Consider the following 22500-nt stretch of genomic DNA (forward strand, 5'->3'; position numbering starts at 1 on the left):
TCCATTCCATTCCATTCCATTCCACTCCATTCCATTCCGTTCCATTCCATTCGATTCCATCCCATTCCATTCCATTGCATTCCATTCCATTCGATTCCATTCGATTCCATTCCATTCCATTCCATTCCATTCCATTCCATTCCATTCCATTCCATTCCATTCCATTCCATTCCATTCCATTCCATTCCATTCCGTTCTACTCGGGTTGATTCCATTCCATTCCATTCCATTCAATTCCATTCCATTCCCTTCCATTCCATTCCATTCGGTTCCTTTCGATTCCATTCGATTCCATTCCGTTCCATTCCATTCCATTCGATTCCATTGGATTAAATTCCATTCCATTCCATTCCATTCCATTCCATTCCATTCCATTCCATTCCTTTCGATTCCATTTCAGTCCATTCCATTCCTTTCCATTCCATTCCGTTCTACTCCGGTTCATTCCATTCCATTCCATTCCATTCCATTCCATTCCATTCCGTTCTACTCGGGTCCATTCCGTTCCATTCCATTCCATTCCATTCCATTCCATTCCATTCCATTGCATTCGATTCCATTCCATTCCATTCCAATCCATTCCATTCTACTCGGGTTGATTCCATTCCATTCCATTCCATTCAATTCCATTCCATTCCCTTCCATTCCATTCCATTCGGTTCCTTTCGATTCCATTCGATTCCATTCCATTTCACTCCATTCCATTCCGTTCCGTTCCGTTCCGTTCCGTTCCGTTCTATTCGGGTTGATTCCATTCTATTCCACTCCATTCCATTCGATTCCATTCGATTGCATTCGATTCCATTCCATTCCATTCCATTCCATTCCATTCCATTCCATTCCATTCCATTCTATTCTATTGAATTCCATTCCATTCCATTCCATTCCATTCCATTCCATTCCAATCCATTCCATTCTACTCGGGTTGATTCCATTCCATTCCATTCCATTCCGTTCCCTTCTTTCCATTCCATTCGGTTCCGTTCGATTCCATTCGATTCCATTCCATTTCACTCCATTCCGTTCCGTTCCGTTCCGTTCCGTTCCGTTCCGTTCCGTTCCATTCCATTCCATTCTACTCGGGTTGATTCCATTCTATTCCACTCCATTCCATTCGATTCCATTCGATTCCATTCGATTCTATTCCATTCCATTCCATTCCATTCCATTCCATTCCATTCCATTTCATTTTTTCCATTGAATTCCATTCCATTCCATTTCATTCCATTCCAATCCATTCCAATCTACTCGGGTTGATTCCATTCCATTCCATTCCATTCGATTCCATTCCTTTCCATTCCATTCCATTCCATTCCGTTCTACTCGGGTTGATTCCATTCCATTCCATTCCATTCCATTCCATTCTATTCCATTCGATTCCATTCGATTCCATTCCATTCCATTCCATTCCATTCCATTCCATTCCAATCCATTACATTCTACTAGGGTTGATTCCATTCCATTCCAGTCCATTCCATTCCATTCCGTTCCATTCCATTCCATTCGGTTCCATTCGATTCCATTCGATTCCATTCCATTTCACCCCATTCCATTCCGTTCCGTTCCATTCCGTTCCGTTCCGTTCCATTCCGTTCCATTCCATTCCGTTCTACTCGAGTTGATTCCATTCTCTTCCACTCCATTCCATTCGATTCCATTCGATTCCATTCGATTCCATTCCATTCCATTCCATTCCATTCCATTCCATTTCATTCTATTCCATTGAATTACATTCCATTCCATTCCATTCCATTCCAATCCATTCCATTCTACTCGTGTTGATTCCATTCCATTCCATTCCATTCCATTCCATTCCATTCATTCCATTCCATTGCAATCCATTCGATTCCATTCCATTCCATTCCATTCCATTCCACTCCATTCCATTCCATTCCATTCCTTTCCGTTCCATTCGATTCCATTCCGTTCCATTCCATTCCATTCGATTCCATTGGATGAAATTCCATTCCATTCCATTCCATTCCATTCCATTCCATTCCATTCCATTCCATTCCATTCCATTCCTTTCGATTCCATTCCAGTCCATTCCATTCCTTTCCATTCCATTCCTTTCTACTCCGGTTCATTCCATTCCATTCCATTCCATTCCATTCCATTCCATTCCGTTCTACTCGGGTCAATTCCGTTCCATTCCATTCCATTCCATTCCATTCCATTGCATTGCATTCGATTCCATTCCATTCCATTCCAATCCGTTCCATTCTACTCGGGTTGATTCCATTCCATTCCATTCCATTCCATTCCATTCCATTCCCTTCCATTCCATTCCATGCGGTTCCTTTCGATTCCATTCGATTCCATTCCATTTCACTCCATTCCGTTCCGTTCCGTTCCGTTCCGTTCCGTTCCATTCCATTCCATTCTACTCGGGTTGATTCCATTCTATTCCACTCCATTCCATTCGATTCCATTCGATTCCATTCGATACTATTCCATTCCATTCCATTCCATTCCATTCCATTCCATTTCATTTTTTCCATTCCATTCCATGCCATTCCATTCCATTCCATTCCGTTCTACTCGGGTTGATTCCATTCCTTTCCATTCCATTCCATTCCATTCCATTCCATTCCATTCCAATCCATTCCATTCTACTCGGGTTGATTCTATTCCCTTCCATTCCATTCCATTCCATTCCATTGAATTCCATTCCATTCCATTCCATTCCATTCCATTCCTTTCCATTCCATTCCACTCCATTCCATTCCGTTCTACTCGGGTTGATTCCATTCTATTCCATTCCATTCCATTCCATTCCATTCCATTCCATTCCATTCCATTCCATTCCATTCCATTCCATTCGATTCCATTCGATTCCATTCCATTCCATTCCATTCCATTCCAATCGATTCCATTACAATCCATTCCATTCTACTCGGGTTGATTCCATTCCATTTCATTCCATTCCATTCTATTCCATTGAATTCCGTTCCATTCCATTCCATTCCATTCCATTCCATTCCATTCCATTCCGTTCCGTTCCATTCGATTCCGTTCCATTCCATTCCATTCCATTCCATTCCATTCCATTCCATTCCATTCCACTCCATTCGATTCCATTCGATTCCATTCCATTACATTCCATTCCATTACATTCCATTCCATTCCATTCCTTTCCATTCCATTCCATTACGTTCTACTCGTGTTGATTCCATTCCATTCCATTCCATTCCATTCCTTTCCATTCCATTCCATTCCATTCCATTCCATTATATTCCATTGAATTCCATTCCATTCCATTCCATTCCATTCCATTCCATTCCATTCCATTCCTTTCCATTCCATTCCATTCCATTCCATTCCATTATATTCCATTGAATTCCATTCCATTCCATTCCATTCCATTGCATTCCATTCCATTCCATTCCATTCCATTCCATTCCGTTCTACTCGGGTTGATTCCATTGCATTCCATTCCATTCCATTCCATTCCATTCCATTCCATTCCATTCCAATCCATTCCATTCCGTTCTACTCGGGTTGATTCCATTCCATTCCATTCCATTCCATTCCATTCCATTCCATTCCATAGAATTCCATTCCATTCCATTCCATTCCATTCCATTCCATTCCATTCCACTCCACTCCATTCCATTCCATTCCATTCCATTCCATTCCGTTCCATTCCATTCCATTCCATTCCATTTCATTCCGTTCCATTCCATTGAATTCCATTCCATTCCATTCCATTCCATTCCATTTCATTCCATTCCATTCCTTTCCATTCCATTCCATTCCGTTCTACTCGGGTTGATTCCATTCCATTCCATTCCATTCCATGGAATTCCATTCCATTCCATGGAATTCCATTCCATTCCATTCCATTCCATTCCATTCCATTCCATTCCGTTCTACTCGTGTTGATTCCATTCCATTCCATTCTATTCCATTCCATTCCATTCCATTCCATTCCATTCGATTCCATTCCATTCCACTCAATTCCATTCCATTCCATTCCATTCCATTCCTTTCCATTCCATTCCATTCCGTTCTACTCGGGTTGATTACATTCTATTCCATTCCATTCCATTCGATTCCATTCAATTCCATTCGATTCCATTCCATTCCATTCCATTCCATTCCATTCCATTCCATTCCATTGAATTCCATTCCATTCCATTCCATTCCATTCCATTCCATTCCATTCCATTCCATTCCATTCCATTCCATTCCATTCCGTTCTACTCGGGTTGATTCCATTCCATTCTATTCGATTCCATTCCATTCCATTCGATTCCATTCGATTCCATTCGATTCGATTCCATTCCATTCCATTCCATTCCATTCCAATCCACTACATTCTACTAGGGTTGATTCCATTCCATTCCAGTCCATTCCATTCCATTCCGTTCCATTCCATTCCATTCGGTTCCATTCGATTCCATTCGATTCCATTCCATTTCACTCCATTCCATTCCGTTCCGTTCCATTCCGTTCCATTCCGTTCCATTCCGTTCCATTCCATTCCGTTCTACTCGAGTTGATTCCATTCTCTTCCACTCCATTCCATTCGATTCCATTCGATTCCATTCGATTCCATTCCATTCCATTCCATTCCATTCCATTCCATTCCATTTCATTCTATTCCATTGAATTCCATTCCATTCCATTCCATTCCATTCCAATCCATTCCATTCTACTCGGGTTGATTCCATTCCATTCCATTCCATTCCATTCCATTCCATTCCATTCCATTCCATTCCATTCCAATCCATTCGATTCCATTCCATTCCATTCGATTCCATTCCATTCCATTCCATTCCATTCCTTTCCGTTCCATTGGATTCCATTCCGTTCCATTCCATTCCATTCGATTTCATTCGATTAAATTCCATTCCATTCCATTCCATTCCATTCCATTCCATTCCATTCCTTTCCATTCCATTCCATTCCGTTCTACTCGGGTTGATTCCATTCCATTCCATTCCATTCCATTCCATTCCATTCCATGCCATTCCATTCCATTCCATTCCATTCCGTTCTACTCGTGTTGATTCCATTCCATTCCATTCCATTCCATTCCATTCCATTCCATTCCATTCCATTCCATTCGATTCCATTCCATTCCACTCAATTCCATTCCATTCCATTCCATTCCATTCCATTCCATTCCATTCCATTCCATTCCATTCCATTCCATTCCGTTCTACTCGGGTTGATTACATTCTATTCCATTCCATTCTATTCGATTCCATTGAATTCCATTCGATTCCATTCCATTCCATTCCATTCCATTCCATTCCATTCCATTCCATGGAATTCCATTCCATTGCATTCCATTCCATTCCATTCCATTCCATTCCATTCCATTCCATTCCATTCCACTCCATTCCATTCCATTCCATTCCATTCCATTCCGTTCTACTCGGGTTGATTCCATTCCATTCTATTCGATTCCATTCCATTCCATTCGATTCCATTCGATTCCATTCGATTCGATTCCATTCCATTCCATTCCATTCCATTCCAATCCATTACATTCTACTAGGGTTGATTCCATTCCATTCCAGTCCATTCCATTCCATTCCGTTCCATTCCATTCCATTCGGTTCCATTCGATTCCATTCGATTCCATTCCATTTCACTCCATTCCATTCCGTTCCGTTCCATTCCGTTCCGTTCCGTTCCATTCCGTTCCATTCCATTCCGTTCTACTCGAGTTGATTCCATTCTCTTCCACTCCATTCCATTCGATTCCATTCGATTCCATTCGATTCCATTCCATTCGATTCCATTCCATTCCATTCCATTCCATTTCATTCTATTCCATTGAGTTCCATTCCATTCCATTCCATTCCAATCCATTCCATTCTTCTCGGGTTGATTCCATTCCATTCCATTCCATTCCATTCCATTGCATTCCATTCCATTCCATTCCAATCCATTCGATTCCATTCCATTCCATTCGATTCCATTCCATTCCATTCCATTCCAATCCTTTCCGTTCCATTGGATTCCATTCCGTTCCATTCCATTCCATTCGATTTCATTCGATTAAATTCCATTCCATTCCATTCCATTCCATTCCATTCCATTCCATTCCATTCCATTCCTTTCGATTCCATTCCATTCCATTCCATTCCATTCCATTCCATTCCGTTCTACTCGGGTTCATTCCATTCCATTCCATTCCATTCCATTCCATTCCATTACATTCCGTTCTACTCGGGTCAGTTCCATTCCATTCCATTCCATTCCGTTCTACTCGGGTTCATTCCATTCCATTCCATTCCATTCCATTCCATTCCATTACATTCCGTTCTACTCGGGTCAGTTCCATTCCATTCCATTCCATTCCATTCCATTGCATTGCATTCGATTCCATTCCATACCATTCCAATCCATTCCATTCTACTCGGGTTGATTCCATTCCATTCCATTCCATTCAATTCCATTCCATTCCCTTCCATTCCATTCCATTCGGTTCCTTTCGATTCCATTCGATTCCATTCCATTTCACTCCATTCCATTCCGTTCCGATCCGTTCCGTTCCGTTCCGTTCTATTCGGGTTGATTCCATTCTATTCCACTCCATTCCATTCGATTCCATTCGATTCCATTCGATTCCATTCCATTCCATTCCATTCCATTCCATTCTATTCTATTGAATTCCATTCCATTCCAATCCATTCCATTCCATTCCATTCCATTCCAATCCATTCCATTCTACTAGGGTTGATTCCATTCCATTCCATTCCATTCCGCTCCCTTCTTTCCATTCCATTCGGTTCCGTTCGATTCCATTCGATTCCATTCCATTTCACTCCATTCCATTCCGTTCCGATCCGTTCCGTTCCGTTCCGTTCCGTTCCGTTCCATTCCATTCCATTCTACTCGGGTTGATTCCATTCTATTCCACTCCATTCCATTCGATTCCATTCGATTCCATTCGATTCCATTCCATTCCATTCCATTCCATTCCATTCCATTCCATTCCGTTTCGTTTTTTCCATTGAATTCCATTCCATTCCATTTCATTCCATTCCAATCCATTCCAATCTACTCGGGATGATTCCATTCCATTCCTTTCCATTCCTTTCCTTTCCATTCAATTCCTTTCCATTCCATTCGATTCCATTCGATTCGATTCCATTCCATTCCATTCCATTCCATTCCATTCCATTCCATTCCATTCCATTCCATTCGGTTCCATTCGATTCCATTTGATTCCATTCCATTTCACTCCATTCCATTCCGTTCCGTTCCGTTCCGTTCCGTTGCGTTCCGTTCTATTCGGGTTGATTCCATTCTATTCCACTCCATTCCATTCGATTCCATTCGATTCCATTCGATTCCATTCCATTCCATTCCATTCCATTCCATTCCTTTCCATTCCCTTCCATTCTATTCTATTGAATTACATTACATTCCATTCCATTCCATTCCTATCCATTCCATTCTACTCGGGTTGATTCCATTCCATTCCATTCCATTCCATTCCATTCCATTCCATTCCATTCCATTCCATTCCATTCCATTCCGTTCTACTCGGGTTCATTCCATACCATTCCATTCCATTACATTCCATTCCATTCTGTTCTACTCTCGTCCATTCCATTCCTTTCCATTCCTTTCGATTCCATTCCATTCCATTCGATTCCATTCCATTCCATTCCATTCCAATCCATTCCATTCTACTCGGGTTGATTCCATTCCATTCCATTCCATTCCATTCCATTCCATTTCATTGCATTCCATTCCATTCCATTCCATTCCACTCCATTCCATTCCATTCCATTCCATTCCATTCCATTCCTTTCCATTCGATTCCATTCCATTCCATTCCATTCCAATCCATTCCCTTCTACTCGGGTTGATTCCATTTCATTCCATTCCATTCCATTCTATTCCATTGAATTCCATTCCATTCCATTCCATTCCATTCCATTCCATTCCATTCCACTCCATTCCATTCCATTCCATTCCATTCCATTCCATTCCATTCCATTCCATTCCTTTCCATTCCATTGAATTCCATTCCATTCCATTCCATTCCATTCCATTCCATTCCTTTCCATTCCATTCCATTCCGTTCTACTCGGGTTGATTCCATTCCACTCCATTCCATTCCATTGAATTCCATTCCATTCCATTCCATTCCATTCCATTCCATTCCATTCCATTCCGTTCTACTCTTGTTGTTTCCTTTCCATTCCTTTCCATTCCATTCCATTCCATTCCATTCCATTCCATTCCATTCCATTCCATTCGATTCCATTCCATTCCACTCAATTCCATTCCATTCCATTCCATTCCATTCCATTCCATTCCGTTCTACTCGGGTTGATTACATTCTATTCCATTCCATTCCATTCGATTCCATTCAATTCCATTCGATTCCATTCCATTCCATTCCATTCCATTCCATTCCATTTCATTCCATTCCATTCCATTCCATTCCATTCGATTCCATTCCATTCCACTCAATTCCATTCCATTCCATTCCATTCCATTCCATTCCATTCCGTTCTACTTGGGTTGATTACATTCTATTCCATTCCATTCCATTCCATTCCAATCAATTCCATTCGATTACATTCCATTCCATTCCATTCAATTCCATTCCATTCCATTGAATTCCATTCCATTCCATTCCATTCCATTCCATTCCATTCCATTCCATTCCATGCCATTCCATTCCGTTCTACTCGGGTTGATTCCATTCCATTCCATTCCATTCCATTCCATTCCATTCCATTCCATTCCATTCCATTCCATTCCATTCCACTCCATTCCATTCGATTGCATTTGATTCCATTCGATTCCATTCCATTCCATTCCATTCCATTCCATTCCATTCTATTCTATTGAATTCCATTCCATTCCATTCCATTCCATTCCATTCCATTCCATTCCAATCCATTCCATTCTACTCGGGTTGATTCCATTCCATTCCATTCCATTCCATTCCATTCCATTCCATTCCAGTCCATTCCATTCCAATCCATTCGATTCCATTCCATTCCATTCGATTCCATTCCATTCCATTCCATTCCATTCCTTACCGTTCCATTGGATTCCATTCCGTTCCATTCCATTCCATTCGATTTCATTCGATTAAATTCCATTCCATTCCATTCCATTCCATTCCATTCCATTCCATTCCATTCCTTTCGATTCCATTCCATTCCATTCCATTCCATTCCATTCCATTCGATTACATTCCGTTGTACTCGGGTGAATTCCATTCCATTCCATTCCATTCCATTCCATTGCATTGCATTCGATTCCATTCCATTCCATTCCAATCCATTCCATTCTACTCGGGTTGATTCCATTCCATTCCATTCCATTCAATTCCATTCCATTCCCTTCCATTCCATTCCATTCGGTTCCTTTCGATTCCATTCGATTCCATTCCATTTCACTCCATTCCATTCCGTTCCGTACCGTTCCGTTCCGTTCCGTTCTATTCGGGTTGATTCCATTCTATTCCACTCCATTCCATTCGATTCCATTCGATTCCATTCGATTCCATTCCATTCCATGGAATTCCATTCCATTCTATTCTATTGAATTCCATTCCATTCCAATGCATTCCATTCCATTCCATTCCATTCCAATCCATTCCATTCTACTCGGGTTGATTCCATTCCATTCCATTCCATTCCATTCCATTCCGCTCCCTTCTTTCCATTCCATTCGGTTCCGTTCGATTCCATTCGATTCCATTCCATTTCACTCCATTCCATTCCGTTCCGATCCGTTCCGTTCCGTTCCGTTCCGTTCCGTTCCATTCCATTCCATTCTACTCGGGTTGATTCCATTCTATTCCACTCCATTCCATTCGATTCCATTCGATTCCATTCGATTCCATTCCATTCCATTCCATTCCATTCCATTCCATTCCGTTTCGTTTTTTCCATTGAATTCCATTCCATTCCATTTCATTCCATTCCAATCCATTCCAATCTACTCGGGTTGATTCCATTCCATTCCTTTCCATTCCTTTCCTTTCCATTCAATTCCTTTCCATTCCATTCGATTCCATTCGATTCGATTCCATTCCATTCCATTCCATTCCATTCCATTCCATTCCATTCCATTCGGTTCCATTCGATTCCATTTGATTCCATTCCATTTCACTCCATTCCATTCCGTTCCGTTCCGTTCCGTTCCGTTGCGTTCCGTTCTATTCGGGTTGATTCCATTCTATTCCACTCCATTCCATTCGATTCCATTCGATTCCATTCGATTCCATTCCATTCCATTCCATTCCATTCCATTCCATTCCTTTCCATTCCCTTCCATTCTATTCTATTGAATTACATTCCATTCCATTCCATTCCATTCCTATCCATTCCATTCTACTCGGGTTGATTCCATTCCATTCCATTCCATTCCATTCCATTCCATTCCATTCCATTCCATTCCATTCCATTCCATTCCGTTCTACTCGGGTTCATTCCATTCCATTCCATTCCATTCCATTCCATTCCATTCCATTCCATTCCATTCCATTCCATTCCATTCTGTTCTACTCTCGTCCATTCCATTCCTTTCCATTCCTTTCGATTCCATTCCATTCCATTCGATTCCATTCCATTCCATTCCATTCCAATCCATTCCATTCTACTCGGGTTGATTCCATTCCATTCCATTCCATTTCATTGCATTCCATTCCATTCCATTCCATTCCACTCCATTCCATTCCATTCCATTCCATTCCATTCCATTCCTTTCCATTCGATTCCATTCCATTCCATTCCATTCCAATCCATTCCCTTCTACTCGGGTTGATTCCATTTCATTCCATTCCATTCCATTCTATTCCATTGAATTCCATTCCATTCCATTCCATTCCATTCCATTCCATTCCATTCCACTCCATTCCATTCCATTCCATTCCATTCCATTCCATTCCATTCCATTCCATTCCTTTCCATTCCATTGAATTCCATTCCATTCCATTCCATTCCATTCCATTCCATTCCTTTCCATTCCATTCCATTCCGTTCTACTCGGGTTGATTCCATTCCATTCCATTCCATTCCATTGAATTCCATTCCATTCCATTCCATTCCATTCCATTCCATTCCATTCCGTTCTACTCTTGTTGTTTCCTTTCCATTCCTTTCCATTCCATTCCATTCCATTCCATTCCATTCCATTCCATTCGATTCCATTCCATTCCACTCAATTCCATTCCATTCCATTCCATTCCATTCCATTCCATTCCGTTCTACTCGGGTTGATTACATTCTATTCCATTCCATTCCATTCGATTCCATTCAATTCCATTCGATTCCATTCCATTCCATTCCATTCCATTCCATTCCATTCCATTTCATTCCATTCCATTCCATTCCATTCCATTCGATTCCATTCCATTCCACTCAATTCCATTCCATTCCATTCCATTCCATTCCATTCCATTCCATTCCATTCCATTCCATTCCATTCCGTTCTACTTGGGTTGATTACATTCTATTCCATTCCATTCCATTCCATTCCAATCAATTCCATTCGATTCCATTCCATTCCATTCCATTCAATTCCATTCCATTCCATTGAATTCCATTCCATTCCATTCCATTCCATTCCATTCCATTCCATTCCATTCCATGCCATTCCATTCCGTTCTACTCGGGTTGATTCCATTCCATTCCATTCCATTCCATTCCATTCCATTCCATTCCATTCCATTCCATTCCACTCCATTCCATTCGATTGCATTCGATTCCATTCGATTCCATTCCATTCCATTCCATTCCATTCCATTCCATTCTATTCTATTGAATTCCATTCCATTCCATTCCATTCCATTCCATTCCATTCCATTCCAATCCATTCCATTCTACTCGGGTTGATTCCATTCCATTCCATTCCATTCCATTCCATTCCATTCCATTCCCGTCCATTCCATTCCAATCCATTCGATTCCATTCCATTCCATTCGATTCCATTCCATTCCATTCCATTCCATTCCTTACCGTTCCATTGGATTCCATTCCGTTCCATTCCATTCCATTCGATTTCATTCGATTAAATTCCATTCCATTCCATTCCATTCCATTCCATTCCATTCCATTCCATTCCATTCCTTTCGATTCCATTCCATTCCATTCCATTCCATTCCATTCCATTCCATTCCATTACATTCCGTTGTACTCGGGTGAATTCCATTCCATTCCATTCCATTCCATTCCATTGCATTGCATTCGATTCCATTCCATTCCATTCCAATCCATTCCATTCTACTCGGGTTGATTCCATTCCATTCCATTCCATTCAATTCCATTCCATTCCCTTCCATTCCACTCCATTCGGTTCCTTTCGATTCCATTCGATTCCATTCCATTTCACTCCATTCCATTCCGTTCCGTACCGTTCCGTTCCGTTCCGTTCTATTCGGGTTGATTCCATTCTATTCCACTCCATTCCATTCGATTCCATTCGATTCCATTCGATTCCATTCCATTCCATGGAATTCCATTCCATTCTATTCTATTGAATTCCATTCCATTCCAATGCATTCCATTCCATTCCATTCCATTCCAATCCATTCCATTCTACTCGGGTTGATTCCATTCCATTCCATTCCATTCCATTCCATTCCGCTCCCTTCTTTCCATTCCATTCGGTTCCGTTCGATTCCATTCGATTCCATTCCATTTCACTCCATTCCATTCCGTTCCGATCCGTTCCGTTCCGTTCCGTTCCATTCCGTTCCATTCCATTCCATTCTACTCGGGTTGATTCCATTCTATTCCACTCCATTCCATTCGATTCCATTCGATTCCATTCGATTCCATTCCATTCCATTCCATTCCATTCCATTCCATTCCGTTTCATTTTTTCCATTGAATTCCATTCCATTCCATTTCATTCCATTCCAATCCATTCCAATCTACTCGGGTTGATTCCATTCCATTCCATTCCATTCCATTCCATTCCTTTCCATTCCATTCCATTCCTTTCCATTCCATTCGATTCCATTCGATTCGATTCCATTCCATTCCATTCCATTCCATTCCATTCCATTCCATTCCATTCTGTTCCATTCGATTCCATTTGATTCCATTCCATTTCACTCCATTCCATTCCGTTCCGTTCCGTTCCGTTCCGTTCCGTTCCGTTCCGTTCTATTCGGGTTGATTCCATTCTATTCCACTCCATTCCATTCGATTCCATTCGATTCCATTCGATTCCATTCCATTCCATTCCATTCCATTCCATTCCATTCCATTCCTTTCCATTCCCTTCCATTCTATTCTATTGAATTACATTCCATTCCATTCAATTCCATTCCTATCCATTCCATTCTACTCGGGTTGATTCCATTCCATTCCATTCCATTCCATTCCATTCCATTCCATTCCATTCCATTCCATTCCATTCCATTCCATTCCATTCCGTTCTACTCGGGTTCATTCCATTCCATTCCATTCCATTCCATTCCATTCCATTCCATTCCATTCCATTCCATTCCATTCCATTCCATTCTGTTCTACTCGCGTCCATTCCATTCCTTTCCATTCCTTTCGATTCCATTCCATTCCATTCGATTCCATTCCATTCCATTCCATTCCAATCCATTCCATTCTACTCGGGTTGATTCCATTCCATTCCATTCCATTCCATTCCATTCCATTCCATTCCATTTCATTCCAGTCCATTCCATTCGATTCCATTCGATTCCATTCCATTTCATTGCATTCCATTCCATTCCATTCCATTCCACTCCATTCCATTCCATTCCATTCCATTCCATTCCTTTCCATTCGATTCCATTCCATTCCATTCCATTCCAATCCGTTCCCTTCTACTCGGGTTGATTCCATTTCATTCCATTCCATTCCATTCTATTCCATTGAATTCCATTCCATTCCATTCCATTCCATTCCATTCCATTCCATTCCATTCCATTCCACTCCACTCCATTCCATTCCATTCCATTCCATTCCATTCCATTCCTTTCCGTTCCATTCCTTTGAATTCCATTCCATTCCATTCCATTCCATTCCATTCCATTCCATTCCATTCCTTTCCATTCCATTCCATTCCGTTCTACTCGGGTTGATTCCATTCCATTCCATTCCATTCCTTTGAATTCCATTCCATTCCATTCCATTCCATTCCATTCCATTCCATTCCATTCCATTCCATTCCATTCCGTTCTACTCGTGTTGATTCCATTCCATTCCATTCCATTCCATTCCATTCTATTCCATTCCATTCCATTCGATTTCATTCAATTCCATTCGATTCCATTCCATTCCATTCCATTCCATTCCATTCCATTCCATTCCATTCCATTCCATTCCGTTCTACTCGGGTTGATTACATTCTATTCCATTCCATTCCATTCCATTCCATTCCATTCCGTTCGATTCCATTCCATTCCATTCCATTCCATTCCATTCCATTGAATTCCATTCCATTCCATTCCATTCCATTCCATTCCATTCCATTCCATTCAATTCCGTTCTACTCGGGTTGATTCCATTCCGTTCCATTCCATTCCATTCCATTCCATTCCACCCCATTCCATTCGATTCCATTCGATTCCATTCGATTCCATTCCATTCCATTCCATTCCATTCTATTCTATTGAATTCCATTCCATTCCATTCCATTCCATTCCATTCCATTCCATTCCATTCCAATCCATTCCATTCTACTCGGGTTGATTCCATTCCATTCCATTCCATTCCATTCCATTCCATTCCATTCCGTTCCCTTCTTTCCACTCCATTCGGTTCCGTTCGATTCCATTCGATTCCATTCCATTTCACTCCATTCCATTCCGTTCCGTTCCGTTCCGTTCCGTTCCGTTCCATTCCATTCCATTCTACTCGGGTTGATTCCATTCTATTCCACTCCATTCCATTCGATTCCATTCGATTCCTTTCGATTCCATTCCATTCCATTCCATTCCATTCCATTCCATTCCATTCCATTGCATTTCATTTTTTCCATTGAATTCCATTCCATTCCATTTCATTCCATTCCAATCCATTCCAATCTACTCGGGTTGATTCCATTCCATTCCATTCAATTCCATTCCATTCCATTCCATTCCATTCCAATCCATTCCATTCGATTCCATTCCATTCCATTCCATTCGATTCCATTCCATTCCATTCCATTCCATTCCATTCCATTCCATTCGATTCCATTCGATTCCATTCCATTCCATTCCATACCATTCCATTCCATTCAATTCCATTCCATTCCATTCCGTTCTACTCGGGTTCATTCCATTCCATTCCATTCCATTCCATTCCATTCCATTCCATTCTATTCCATTGAATTCCATTCCATTCCAGTCCATTCCATTCCATTCCATTCCATTCCGTTCTACTCGTGTTGATTCCATTCCATTCCATTCCATTCCATTCCAATCCATTCCATTCCATTCCATTCAATTCCGTTCTACTCGGGTTGATTCCATTCCATTCCATTCCATTCCATTCCATTCCATTCCATTGCAGTCCATTCCATTCTACTCGGGTTGATTCCATTCCATTCCATTCCATTCCATTGCATTCCATTCCCTTCCATTCCATTCCATTCGGTTCCATTCGATTCCATTTGATTCCATTCCATTCCATTCCATTCCATTCCATTCCATTCCATTCCATTCCGTTCCATTCCATTCGATTCCATTCCATTCCATTCCATCCCATTCCATTCCATTCCATCCCATTCCATTCCATTCCATTCCATTCAATTCGATTCCATTCGATTCCATTCGATTCCATTCCATTCCTTTCCATTCCATTCCATTCTATTCTATTGAATTACATTCCATTCCATTCCACTCCATTCCTATCCATTCCATTCTACTCGGGTTGATTCCATTCCTTTCCATTCCTTTCCATTCCATTCCATTAAATTCCATTCCATTCCATTACATTCCATTCCATTCCATTACATTCCATTCCATTCCATTCCGTTCCACTCGGGTTCATTCCATTCCATTCCATTCCATTCCATTCCATTCCATTCCATTCCATTCCATTCCATTCCGTTATACTCGCGTCCATTCCATTCCTTTCCATTCCATTCGATTCCATTCCATTCCATTCCATTCCATTCCATTCCATTCCAATCCATTCCATTCTACTCGGGTTGATTCCATTCCATTCCATTCCATTCCATTCCATTCCATTCCATTCCATTTCATTCCAGTCCATTCCATTCGATTCCATTCCATTCCATTCCATTTCATTGCATTCCATTCCATTCCATTCCATTCCATTCCATTCCTTTCTACTCGAGTTGATTCCATTCCATTCCATTCCATTCCTTTCTATTCCATTGAATTCCATTCCATTCCATTCCATTCCATTCCATTCCGTTCCATTAAATTCCATTCCATTCCATTCCATTCCATTCCGTTCTACTCGGGTTGATTCCATTCCATTCCATTCCATTCCATTCCATTCCATTCCATTCCATTCCATTCCATTCCAATCCATTCCATTCTACTCGGGTTGATTCCATTCCATTCCATTCCATTCCATTCCATTCCCTTCCATTCCAATCCATTCGGTTCCATTCGATTCCATTCGATTCCATTCCATTTCACTCCATTCCATTCCTTTCCGTTCCGTTCCATTCCGTTCCGTTCCATTCCATTCCTTTCTACTCGGGTTGATTCCATTCTATTCCACTCCATTCCTTTCGATTCCATTCGATTCCATTCGATTCCATTCCATTCCATTCCATTCCATTCCATTCCATTCCATTCCATTCCATTCCGTTCTACTCGGGTTGATTCCACTCCATTCCATTCCATTCCACTCCATTCCATTCCATTCCATTCTACTCGGGTTGATTCCTTTCCATTCCATTCCATTCCATTCTATTCCATAGAATTCCATTCCATTCCATTCCATTCCATTGAATTCCATTCTATTCCATTCCATTCCATTCGATTCCTTTCTATTCCATTCGATTCCATTCCATTCCATTCCATTCCATTCCATTCCATTCCATTCCATTGAATTCCATTCCATTCCATTCCATTCCATTCCATTCCATTCCATTCCATTCCATTCCGTTCTACTCGGGTTGATTCCATTCCATTCCATTCCATTCGATTCCATTCGATTCCATTCGATTCCATTCGATTCCATTCCATTCCATTCCATTCCATTCCATTCCAATGCATTACATTCTACTAGGGTTGATTCCATTCCATTCCAGTCCATTCCATTCCATTCCGTTCCATTCCATTCCATTCGGTTCCATTCGATTCCATTCGATTCCATTCCATTTCACTCCATTCCATTCCGTTCCGTTCCATTCCGTTCCGTTCCGTTCCATTCCGTTCCATTCCATTCCGTTCTACTCGAGTTGATTCCATTCTCTTCCACTCCATTCCATTCGATTCCATTCGATTCCATTCGGTTCCATTACATTCGATTCCATTCCATTCCATTCCATTCCATTCCATTTCATTCTATTCCATTGAATTCCATTGAATTCCATTCCATTCCATTCCAATCCATTCCATTCTACTCGGGTTGATTCCATTCCATTCCATTCCATTCCATTCCATTCCATTCCAATCCATTCGATTCCATTCCATTCCATTCGATTCCATTCCATTCCATTCCATTCCATTCCATTCCTTTCCGTTCCATTCGATTCCATTCCGTTCCATTCCATTCCATTCGATTCCATTCGATTAAATTCCATTCCATTCCATTCCATTCCATTCCATTCCTTTCCATTCCATTCCATTCCTTTCGATTCCATTCCATTCCATTCCCTTCCATTCCATTCCATTCCGTTCTACTCGGGTTCATTCCATTCCATTCCATTCCATTCCATTCCATTCCATTCCATTCCATTCCATTCCGTTCTACTCGGGTCCATTCCATTCCATTCCATTCCATTCCATTCCATTCCATTGCATTGCATTCGATTCCATTCCATTCCATTCCAATCCATTCCATTCTACTCGGGTTTATTCCATTCCATTCCATTCCATTCAATTCCCTTCCATTCCCTTCCATTCCACTCCATTCGGTTCCTTTCGATTCCATTCGATTCCATTCCATTTCACTCCATTCCAATCCGTTCCGTTCTGTTCCATTCCGTTCCTTTCTATTCGGGTTGATTCCATTCTATTCCACTCCATTCCATTCGATTCCAATCGATTCCATTCGATTCCATTCCATTCCATTCCATTCCATTCCATTCCATTCCATTCCATTCCATTCCATTCTATTCTATTGAATTCCATTCCATTCCATTCCATTCCATTCCATTCCATTCCATTCCATTCCAATCCATTCCATTCTACTCGGGTTGATTCCATTCCATTCCTTTCCATTCCATTCCATTCCGTTCCCTTCTTTCCATTCCATTCGGTTCCGTTCGATTCCTTTCGATTCCATTCCATTTCACTCCATTCCATTCCGTTCCGTTCCGTTCCGTTCCGTTCCGTTCCGTTCCGTTCCATTCCATTCCATTCTACTGGGGTTGATTCCATTCTATTCCACTCCATTCCATTCGATTCCATTCGATTCCATTCGATTCCATTCCATTCCATTCCATTCCATTCCATTCCATTTCATTTTTTCCATTGAATTCCATTCCATTCCATTTCATTCCATTCCAATCCATTCCAATCTACTCGGGTTGATTCCATTCCATTCCATTCCATTCCATTCCATTCCATTCCATTCCATTCCATTCCATTCCATTCCATTCGATTCGATTCCATTCCATTCCATTCCATTCGATTCCATTCCATTCCATTCCATTCCATTCCATTCCATTCCATTCGATTCCATTCCATTCCATTCCATTCCATTCCATTTAATTCCTTTCCATTCCATTCCGTTCTACTCGGGTTCATTCCATTCCATTCCATTCCATTCCATTCCATTCTATTCCATTGAATTCCATTCCATCGAATTCCATTCCATTCCATTCCATTCCATTCCATTCCGTTCTACTCGGGTTGATTCCATTCCATTCCATTCCATTCCATTCCATTCCATTCCATTCCATTCCATTCCGTTCTACTCGGGTTGATTCCATTCCATTCCATTCCATTCCATTCCATTCCATTCCATTCCATTCCATTCCATTTCATTCCAGTCCATTCCATTCGATTCCATTCCATTCCATTTCATTGCATTCCATTCCATTCCATTCCATTCCATTCCATTCCATTCCATTCCATTCCTTTCTACTCGAGTTGATTCCATTCCATTCCATTCCATTCCATTCTATTCCATTGAATTCCATTCCATTCCATTCCATTCCATTCCATTCCACTCCACTCCACTCCATTCCATTCCATTCCATTCCATTCCATTCCATTCCATTCCATTCCATTCCATTCCATTCTACTCGGGTTGATTCCATTCCATTCCATTCCATTCCATTGAATTCCATTCCATTCCATTCCATTCCATTCCATTCCATTCCATTCCATTCCATTCCATTCCATTCCATTCCGTTCTACTCGGGTTGATTCCATTCCATTCCATTCCATTCCATTCCATTCCTTTCCATTCGATTCCATTCTATTCCATTCGATTCCATTCCATTACATTACATTATATTCCATTCCATTCCATTCCATTCCTTTCTACTCGGGTTGATTCCATTCTATTCCATTCCATTCCATTCGATTCCATTCGATTCCATTCGATTCCATTCCATTCCATTCCTTTCAATTCCATTCCATTCGATTCCATTCGATTCCATTCGATTCCATTCCATTCCATTCCATTCCATTCCATTCCATTCCATTCTATTCCATTGAATTCCATTCCATTCCATTCCATTCCATTCCATTCCGTTCCATTCCATTCCATTCCATTCCATTCCATTCCATTCCGTTCCGTTCTACTCGGGTTGATTCCATTCCATTCCATTCCATTCAATTCGATTCCATTCGATTCCATTCGATTGCATTCCATTCCATTCCATTCCATTCCATTCCATTCCAATCCATTCCATTCTACTCGGGTTGATTCCATTCCATTCCATTCCATTCCATTCCATTCCCTTCCATTCCATTCCATTCGGTTCCATTCGATTCCATTCGATTCCATTCCATTTCACTCCATTCCATTCCTTTCCGTTCCGTTCCATTCCGTTCCGTTCCATTCCATTCCTTTCTACTCTGGTTGATTCCATTCTATTCCACTCCATTCCATTCGATTCCATTCGATTCCATTCGATTCCATTCCATTCCATTCCGTTCCATTCCATTCCATTCCATTTCATTCCATTCCATTCCATTCCATGCCATTCCATTCCATTCCATTCCATTCCATTCCGTTCTACTCGGGTTGATTCCATTCCATTCCATTCCATTCCATTCCATTCCATTCCATTCCATTCCGTTCTACTCGGGTTGATTCCATTCCATTCCATTCCATTCCATTCCATTCCATTCCATTCCATTCCATTCCATTCCATTCCATTTCATTCCAGTCCATTCCATTCGATTCCATTCCATTCCATTTCATTGCATTCCATTCCATTCCATTCCATTCCATTCCATTCCATTCCATTCCATTCCATTCTACTCGAGTTGATTCCATTCCATTCCATTCTATTCCATTGAATTCCATTCCATTCCATTCCATTCCATTCCATTCCACTCCACTCCACTCCATTCCATTCCATTCCATTCCATTCCATTCCATTCCATTCCATTCCATTCCATTCCATTCTACTCGGGTTGATTCCATTCCATTCCATTCCATTCCATTCCATTCCATTGAATTCCATTCCATTCCATTCCATTCCATTCCATTCCATTCCATTCCATTCCATTCCATTCCGTTCTACTCGGGTTGATTACATTCCATTCCATTCCATTCCATTCCATTCCATTCCTTTCCATTCGATTCCATTCTATTCCATTCCGTTCTACTCGGGTTGATTACATTCCATTCCATTCCATTCCATTCCATTCCATTCCTTTCCATTCGATTCCATTCTATTCCATTCGATTCCATTCCATTACATTACATTATATTCCATTCCATTCCAATCCATTCCATTCTACTAGGGTTGTTTCCATTCCATTCCATTCCATTCCATTCCATTCCATTCCATTCCATTCCATTCCATTCCAATCCATTCCATTCCATTCCATTCCATTCCATTCCATTCCCTTCCATTCCATTCCATTCGGTTCCATTTGATTCCATTCGATTCCTTTCCATTCCATTCCAATCCATTCCATTCTACTCGCGTTGATTCCATTCCATTTCATTCCAGTCTATTCCATTCCTTTCCATTTCATTCCAGTCCATTCCATTCGATTCCATTCCATTCCTTTCCATTTCATTCCATTCCATTCCATTCCATTCCATTCCATTCCATTCCTTTCCATTTCATTCCATTCCATTCCATTCCATTCCATTCCATTCCATTCCATTCCATTCCATTCCATTCCATTCCATTCCTTTCTACTCGGGTTGATTCCATTCTATTCCATTCCATTCCATTCGATTCCATTCGATTCCATTCGATTCCATTCCATTCCATTCCTTTCAATTCCATTCCATTCGATTCCATTCGATTCCATTCGATTCCATTCCATTCCATTCCATTCAATTCCATTCCATTCCATTCTATTCCATTGAATTCCATTCCATTCCATTCCATTCCATTCCATTCCGTTCCATTCCATTCCATTCCATTCCATTCCATTCCATTCCGTTCCGTTCTACTCGGGTTGATTCCATTCCATTCCATTCCATTCAATTCGATTCCATTCGATTCCATTCGATTGCATTCCATTCCATTCCATTCCATTCCATTCCATTCCAATCCATTCCATTCTACTCGGGTTGATTCCATTCCATTCCATTCCATTCCATTCCATTCCCTTCCATTCCATTCCATTCGGTTCCATTCGATTCCATTCGATTCCATTCCATTTCACTCCATTCCATTCCTTTCCGTTCCGTTCCATTCCGTTCCGTTCCATTCCATTCCTTTCTACTCGGGTTGATTCCATTCTATTCCACTCCATTCCATTCGATTCCATTCGATTCCATTCGATTCCATTCCATTCCATTCCGTTCCATTCCATTCCATTCCATTTCATTCCATTCCATTCCATTCCATGCCATTCCATTCCATTCCATTCCATTCCATTCCGTTCTACTCGGGTTGATTCCACTCCATTCCATTCCATTCCATTCCATTCCATTTCTTTGAATGCCATTCCATTCAATTCCATTCCATTCTGTTCTACTCGGGTTGATTCCATTCCATTCCATTCCATTCCATTCCATTCCATTCCATTCCATTCCATTCCATTCCATTCGATTCCATTCCATTCCATTCCATTCCATTCCATTGCATTCCATTCCATTCCAATCCATTCCATTCTACTCGGGTTGATTCCATTCCATTTCATTGCATTCCATTCTATTCCATTCAATTCCATTCCATTCCATTCCATTCCATTCCATTCCATTCCATTCCGTTCCATTCCATTCGATTCCATTCCATTCCATTCCATTGCATTCCATTCCA

Source organism: Gorilla gorilla, chromosome 15 (genome assembly GCF_029281585.2).
Source record: "Gorilla gorilla gorilla isolate KB3781 chromosome 15, NHGRI_mGorGor1-v2.1_pri, whole genome shotgun sequence".
Lineage (NCBI taxonomy): Eukaryota > Metazoa > Chordata > Mammalia > Primates > Hominidae > Gorilla > Gorilla gorilla.